Raw genomic sequence first — 8,838 nt, 5'->3', positions numbered from 1 at the left:
CAACGATCAAAACAATGAGGGAAGACTGTGACCAGGGTTGCCAACTCTGACTGAAGTTAATCCTGGAGATTTCCTCCCTCCGAAATACCCCCCCCCAATATTTTACACAATACCATATTATTAAAATCTCCAGTATCACTTTTATGGATCTCCTGGTGATTAATGTTGATTCCTGGAGACTCCAGACCAGTCCTGGAGGAATGACAACCCCAGCTCAAGCTAGACATGACAGCAGCTGACCCATTTGCTTAAACACAAGTCTGCCCCAACCACATAGGAAGGGGCAGGGGCGTTGTTATAAAAAAACCTGGGCACGGGCTCCAGATCTTTTTTGAGCTGTGCCCCGGATCTTTTGAGCTGTCCTAATTGCCATTTTTTGAAACATTTTCCCATTGACTTGCATTGGAAAACACAAACGGCCATAACATTTTTAGTTTGTATGATAAATACATGAAATTTGGAGGCTTGGTAACGCCCATGGAGCTGATTGAATATACCAAATTCCAGGCAGTTAGGTCTAGTGACTTTTGTGCTAGTCACAGGTAAAATTTGCTATTTTCAAGAAAATCTGTCAAAGCAAAGAGCTACACTTTTTTTGTGCTTCCACATACAACGCATGAAATTTGGGGATCCAGCAGGCCCTATGGAGCTGACTGAACCTACCAAATTTCAGACGGTTAGGTCCAATGGCATTTGCTCTAGCCATGCATAAAGTTTCCTTTTCTTAAAGCCTAAAACAAAAAGTAAAAACTGTCAAGTCACCCAGGGGATTAGAGATCCTAATCAGAAGGTGTTTAAGGTGACCATTAGGAGGTCACTATCCCTAATCTCTGATGTAGGGTTTTGAGGTGCAAAAAAATCTCTCTGCCCCTACTTTTTTTTTCTGCTCTTACATGCCCACTGTTGGGAGCTTGCCTGCAATGAAATTTTGAAGAGGGAGAAGGAAGGGAAGCAAGAGCTCCGTTTGAAATACTGGTATTTCACACAGCATCTGATTTTACTGCCCCAAACTGGAACCTTTGGATTCTGTAGAAGTTTAGTAGCTTCGTTACAGCAAAGGATCCAATCAGCCTCTACAAACTTCTTTCTCCCCCTGCCTCCACTTTAATTTCTCCTAAATAGCTGTAGGACTCAAATAATCCCAAAGGGAGGGTTAGGACTATGTGGCATCATGATCGAGAAACTGCTGGGGCTTTTAAATAGGTTCTACAGTTTTAAAACCCCTTCATGGATCACTGCCTTGTTGTGGCGAAGGGGCTTGCGTAACTCAGTGAAGCCATAAACTATGACATGCAGGGCCTGTCTGATGAGGCTTTACAAGTAGCTGAGGAAAGAAGGGAAGCGAAAAGCAAGGGAGAAAGGGGAAGATATATCCACCTGAATGCAGAGTTCCAGAGAATAGCAAGGAGAGACAAGAAGGCCTTTTTAAATGAACACTGCAAAGAAATAGAAAAAAAACGACAGAATGGGAAAGACTAGAGATCTCTTCAAGAAAATCCGAGATCTCAAGGGAACGTTTTGTGCAAAGACGGGCATGATAAAGGACAAAGAAGGCAGGGACCTAACAGAAGCAGATGAGATTAAGAAGAGGTGGAAAGAATACACAGAAGAACTATACAGGAAAGATCTTAATGTCCCTTATAGCCATGATAGTGCGGTCACTGAACTTGAGCCGGACATCCTAGAGAGTGAAGTCAAGTGGGCCTTAGGAAGCGTTACTAACAACAAAGCTAGCGGAGATTGCAGTATTCCAGCTGAGCTATTTAAAATACTCAAATATGATGCTGTTAAAGTGCTGCACTCAATATGCCAACAAATTTGGAACACTCAACAATGGCCACAAGACTGGAAAAGGTCAGTTTACATTCCAATTCCAAAGAAGGGCAATGCCAAAGAGTGTTCAAACTACCGTACAATTGAACTCATTTCACATGCCAGCAAAGTTATGCTCAAAATCCTTCAAGCTAGGCTTCAGCAGTATGCGAACCGAGAACTACTGGAAGTGCAAGCTGGGTTTCGAAGAGGCAGAGGAACTAGAGATCAAATCGCCAATTTTCGCTGGATCATGGAGCATGCAGGAGAATTCCAGAAAAACGTCTATTTCTGCTTCATTGACTACGCTAAAGCCTTTGATTGTGTGGATCACAAGAAACTGTGGCAAATTCTTAAAGAGATGGGGGTACCAGACCACCTTACCTGTCTCCTGAGAAACCTGTACGAGGGTCAAGAAACAACAGTAAGAACCAGACATGGAACAACCAATTGGTTCAAAATTGGGAAAGGAGTACGACTAGGCTGCATATTGTCGCCCTGCTTATTTAATGTATGTGCAGAGTACATCATGAGAAACGCCAGGTTGGATGAATCACAGGTCGGAATTGAGATTGCCGGGAGAACTATCAACATCCTCAGATACGCAGATGATACCACCCTAATGGCAGAAAGTGAAGAGGATCTAAAGAGCCTCTTGTTGAGGGTGAAAGAGGAGAGTGCAAAAGCTGGTTTGAAACTCAACATTAAAAAAACGAAGATCATGGCATCTGGCCCTATCACTTCCTGGCATATAGAAGGGGAAGAAATGGCAGCAGTGACAGATTTTATTTTCTTGGGCTCCAAGATCACCGCAGATGGTGACTGTAGTCATGAAATTAAAAGACGCTTGTTCCTTGGGAGGAAAGCTATGGCAAACCTAGACAGCATAGTAAGAAGCAGAGACATCACCTTGCCAACAAAGGTCCGACTAATCAAAGCTATGGTTTTCCCAGTGGCAACGTATGGCTGTGAGAGCTGGACTATAAGGAAGGCTTAGCACCGAAGAATTGATGCTTTCGAACTGTGGTGCTGGAGAAGACTCTTACGAGTCCCCTGGACTGCAAGGAGGTCAAATCAGTCAATCCTAAAGGAAATCAACCCCAACTGCTCATTGGAAGGACAGATACTGAAGCTGAAGCTCAAATATTTTGGCCACCTAATGCGAAGAGAAAACTCTCTGGAAAAGACCCTGATGCTGGGAAAGACTGAAGGTAAAAGGAGAAGAGGAAGGCAGAGGATGAGATGGCTGGATATCATCACTGATGCAATGAATATGGACTTCAGCACGCTCCGGGAGAGAACGCAGGACAGGAAGGCCTGGCATGCTATGGTCCATGGGGTCACGAAGAGTCAGACACAACTGAACGACTGAACAACAACAGTTTTAAAAAGGCTAGAAAAAGCCTTCAGCCACCTCACCTCATAAAGTTTATTTAAGTACATGCAGTCCTTGCAAACCCTGCATAGCCTCCTAAATTCCTCTGAAGTACTACCTCTCTGAAAGGAGCCACTTGACTTAGGGAATTCTCTCTGCCCCCCACCCCCATGCACATTTCCAGTCACCATTCTTCTTTTCTTCTCCCCTCCCCTCCCCTCCCCTATCCCTTTCTTTCTTTCTTTCTTTCTTTCTTTCTTTCTTTCTTTCTTCCACCCAGAGCATAACTTGGGGAATTCTTAAAGAGAATTCTCTTTGGCGGGCAAGAGAAGTTCTGAACTGTATTTGACTTTTTACAAACCGACAAGAGGGTTGGTTTTTCTCCTTCTCCTCACTCAGGTCTTTGAGAAGAGTGGGTTCACATGGTTGCAGAGAAACAAATCTGGGGCTGTTTTGTTTGTCAGTTGCCATTATCCAGCAACAGGAAGGGCTGTAGCTCATTGGCAGAGCGCATGCTTGGCATGCAGCAGAAGGTCCCGGGTTCAATCCCCGGCATCTCCAGGTAGGGCTAGGAAAGAATCCTGCCTGAAACTTTGGAGAGCCTCAGTGTCAACAATTCTGGGCTAGATGGATCCAGGGTCTGACTCAGTATAGGGCAGCTTCCTATGTTCCTAGGAACAGAAAGCTTTAATTAAAAAATAGGACTTTTTGGTTTGTTTTTTAAGTGGAGGGGAGATAAATATTGCTAATTTATGCAATCCTATGTATGCCTGCTGAGAAGTCCCATTATGTTTAATGAGGCTTACCCTCAAGAAAGTGTGCATAGGATTCCAGCACAAGTTACTTTTGCAGGGAGGTTTGCACGTTGATGTTCTGCATGTTTACTCAGAAATAAGTCCTGAGTTGTGAGCATGGTGCTGCAAGCTTAATACAGTGCTCACCCAATTCCGTCTAATGAATTGACTACCCTTTCAGCTCAGTCATATGCATGTTTTGTCATTTGTGGGTTTGGGTTTTTCTTTTTGCATGAACTCTAGCTTCAGTGGTGAGGGACAGACACTTACATGCTCAGAATTTCTCCATAACTTAGCCCTAGTTTTGAAAACAGATTCATTGGCTGAATCCTGGTGAATTCTTGGCACAAATGAAGTTATGGGGAGGAAGATACAATGAGAGCTTGTGCATAACGAGGAGGAGGTAGAGAGGAGTTGCACAAAACAAGACATCTGTTTTTATGAAGAATTGCTGGAGGATGGTAGGATGAGGAGGGATAGTTGCATGGAGGGGAATAGAATTCGTAGGGGGAGAATGTAAATGCTCAGTGGTGAAAGAAAAAACATTCTGCACTTACTCAGAGGCACTCTATGTTTAAGAACATAAGAAGAGCCATACTGCATCAGACCAAGGTTCATCTAGTCCAGCATTCTGTTCACACAGTGGCCAACCAGATGCCCATGGGAAACCTGCAAGCAGGATATGAGTGCAATAGCGCCTTCCCACCTGCTGCTAACATTGGTGAAATGTAAATACATTCTAGTAATTCTAAATGAACATGTATGTATATCCTTCAGAAATTTTGCAGGTTTCTTGCCTGGGGGACACCTCTAATGATCTGTGCATTTTCATACAAATTTATCCAAAAACTATTGGGGAAGGGGTGAATGGAAGGGAAAGCAAATCACTCCCTCCCCCAAATTGGAGAACTCCCCTTCCACATGAACTGCTGCACCTATCCTTCTGAAACTTTGCTGGTTTCTTACTTAGGGACAACTGAAGGCTGTCTGTAATTTTCAGAACAATGGTCCAAAAGGAACATAGGGAGATAAGTATGTCCTCTTTTGGAGACCTCAAAATGTCAAGGCCACCCTTGCACAAAAACCTGTATGGTTAGCATTTTGAAATTTGACAGACATGATCTCCTCTGATGGGGCAATGAATCTTGAAATTTTTATCCAATTCTTCCAAGTAATAAGAGTTGTATTGGCAGTTCCCTTTAAAAGAAAATCAAAATACAAACCCTGCACCTATTTTTCTGACATTGGGCAGGTGTAATCCCCTTCTAGGGCGCTACTGTGCCTGAAATTATCATCCAGTTCTGACCAAGAGAAAAAAGTTAGAGTTTTTTTCTAATTTCCCATGGTAGTCAACAGGAAGCATAAAGACTCATCTTTCCAAACCTTGACTTAGGTTTGGTGCTGAGCTGAAGTGGTCCGACTCCAATTGGCCAGAGCAGAAGCGGAATTTTTCCCAAAATGCTGAATCAGGGTCTGAGTTGAAGTGGGGTGGGGGGTTAGTGCACACTTGTTATGTATGTATGTAATCTATACACACTGCATGCACACACACCACACACACACACATTAGACGTGTGCTTGGACATATATATATATATATATATATATACACACACACACACACACACACACACACACACACGTGCATGCAAATTTGTATTATGGGCCTGTGCCCCAGATCTTTTAAGAACCTAGCAACGCCCCTGGGAAGGGGTGATGGTCCAATGTTTAGAGCAAAAGCATGCCTGGGTGAGTGGAACTGAGCCATCTCTGTAGCCTCTCACCCAAAGTAGTTTTCTCCCAGAGGAGTTCACTTCCCGTATTGGCACTAAGCTGAGGAGACGAGCACATGGGGGATAGATTATGGGGAGATAAACTGTGGGCTGCGGTTTTAGCACCCCCCACCCCCCCACACACATGCTCACATGTGTTCATTTTGCAGTATAAATCAGGCAACCTCTGCTTTATCTATGATTGGGGCAGACCCAGGTTTAAATAAATGTATCTGCTGCTGACATGCATAACTTGAGACTCAGAAAGAACTAATCCCTTCCTATTGGCTAAACCTCAGGTGACTTCTGTTTCATGTCTCTGTCCTTTCTCTCTTTTAGCCAGAACTCATTGATATCCTCACATCTTCCTCCTTGCAGTGTTTAAGCAGTGTTTCAGAACATGCCTTTTCTTCTAAGTGATTGTCCTCTAATCTCTACTTCTTTCCCCTTCCTTTTGTGTCCATTCCTTCATATCATCATTGTTGTTTTGTTATTATTATTTCAAAGACAGCTAGTTTTACAATGCCAGAAACCAGTGTATTTTAACTGTTCTCTGAAATGCCAACTTCCCTTCAGTAATGTTGCGTTGTGGCTTTCTCATAACTTCCTTGTTTCATTTTCATCTGGTAGACTAATGATTTCTAGCCTCTGAATAAGCTTCACTTTTAAGTTTAACTGCTGCTTCAGCATAAAATTCAACTGCTGTAGTTAGTATTTTTTTTCAGCCAGTGTAGCGTACTGGTTAGACTATCATACTAGGATTGGGGAGACCCTGCCCTCTGGAGGGCGGTGAGACTGCAGTGAGATCAGCAGTGAGACTCACTGAGTGACCTTGGGCCAGTCACTGCCTCTCAATTTAACCTACCTCACAGGGTTGTTGTGAGACTGCAGTGGAGGAGGAGAGGAAAACTATGTACAGCACCTTGAGCTCCTTGGAGGAATGGCAGGATATACATGTAATAAATAAATGCATACATAATTCTAGCAAGTGCATCATTTTCTTGGTTGTTGGGGAAATTCCCAATATTATAGTCAAGGGGTACCATCACATGTAATAGCCACACAGTGAAAAATAAGGGAGATCTGTTTTTTTCCTCCCCTTCATGATCACTGCCTTATTGTGGCGAAAGGGCTTGCATAACTCAGTGAAGCCATAAGCTATGCCGTGCAGGGCCACCCAAGACGGACAGGTCATGGTGGAGAGTTCTGACAAAATGTGGTCCACTGGAGAAGGAAATGGCAACCCACTCCAGGATTCTTGCCAAGAAAACCCCATGGAACGTATCACAAGGCTAAAAGATATGACGCCGGAAGATGAGCCCCTCAGGTCGGAAGGTGTCCAATATTCTACTGGGGAAGAGCAGAGGGTATTTCCAAGTAGCGCCAGAAAGAGTGAAGTGGCTGGGCCAAACCCGAAAGGACACTCAGCTGTGGATGTGTCTGGTGGTGAAAAGAAAGTCCGATGCTGTAAAGAACAATATTGTTTAGGAACCTGGAATGTAAGATCAATGAATTAAGGTAAGCTGGAGGTGGTCAAACATGAGATGGCAAGATTGAACATCAACATCTTGGGAATCAGCGAACTAAAATGGACAAGCATGGGCGAATTTAATTCAGGTGACCATCATATCTACTACTGTGGGCAAGAATCCCTTAGAAGAAATGGAGTAGCACTCATAGTCAACAAAAGGGTGGGAAAAGCAGTACTGGGGTACAATCTCAAAAACGATAGAATGATCTCAGTACAAATCCAAGGCAAACCATTCATCACAGTAATTCAAGTCTATGCCCCAACCACTGAGGCTGAAGAAGCTGAGGTTGATCGGTTCTATGAAGACCTACAACACCTTCTAGAACTAACACCAAAAAAAGATGTCCTCTTCATCATAGGGAATTGGAATGCTAAAGTAGGAAGGCAAGAAATCACCGGGATAACAGGCAAGCATGGCCTTGGTGTACAAAATGAAGCAGGACAAAGGCTAACAGAGTTTTGCCAAGAGAACATGCTGATCATAGCAAACACTCTTTTCCAACAGCACAAGAGGCGACTCTACACATGGACATCACCAGATGGTCAATATCGAAATCAGATGGATTATGTCCTTTGCAGCCAAAGATGGAGAAGCTCTATACAGTCAGTCAAAACAAGACCTGGAGCTGACTGTGGCTCAGATCATGAGCTGCTTGTTGCAAAATTTTGGCTTAAATTGAAGAACGTAGGGAAAACCACTAAACCATTCAGGTATGACCTAAATCATATCCCTTGTGAGGAATAGATTTCAGGGATTAGACCTGATAGACAGAGTGCCTGAGGAACTATGGACGGAGGTCTGTAACATTGTTCAGGAGGCAGCAACGAAATCCATCCCAATGAACATAAAAAAAAACCCCACAGCATCACAATAGCAATTTAAGAGAGCAATGGAGAAGCGAAAGAGTGCTTTGGGGCAAGTCACTAAAATTAGCCTTTAACCCTTTCACTGCAGGGGAGTGAGATTAATTTCTTACTTCTAAGTAAACATGCACAGAAGGTGGGGATGTGTTAATGATTAAAAGCAGGCTAGCTAAGGTGAATGAGTGTCCTCACTACTGAGGTAATGTGAGGGGTCACTGCTGCGCTCCTGGGGATTTTCTCAATGGGAAAAGCTACTTCCATTGGGGAAATAAGAATGGGGCATCCCAACTCCTTGACCACACCACTGCCAGGTCACAGAGGCACACCCAGGATTTAATGAGGGGAGGGGGACATGGCACACTATGATAAAATCGCCAGGAAGCTGCTTCAGTAAAAAAAAAATTGGAGTAAAAGGAGTTTCAGAAAATGCGGCATTTCAAGAGGGAAGAGGCTGTTGGCAGCGGATTGGTGACGCTGTCATCTGTCGTGAAGGAACTCAAACTGCTCTAACTTCACACTAAATCACTTGTGAAGACAGCACCCTGGTTGTTGTTGATTGGAGCTGTCTTCTTGCTTCTTTTAATTGCTGGTTTTATTGACTTTGGGACCTTCCATCCTAATTGTATTGCAATCATTTAAGGTCTGAGCTGATGAGATGCTCTTGTTTCTCACTTGGCTTGGGGGGCGTGG

The sequence above is a fragment of the Heloderma suspectum genome, chromosome 1 (genome assembly GCF_057233095.1).
Source record: "Heloderma suspectum isolate Gila_16-S chromosome 1, 16-S_ref, whole genome shotgun sequence".
In the NCBI taxonomy this organism is placed as follows: domain Eukaryota; kingdom Metazoa; phylum Chordata; class Lepidosauria; order Squamata; family Helodermatidae; genus Heloderma; species Heloderma suspectum.
Note: the sequence above shows the minus strand (reverse complement) of the source record.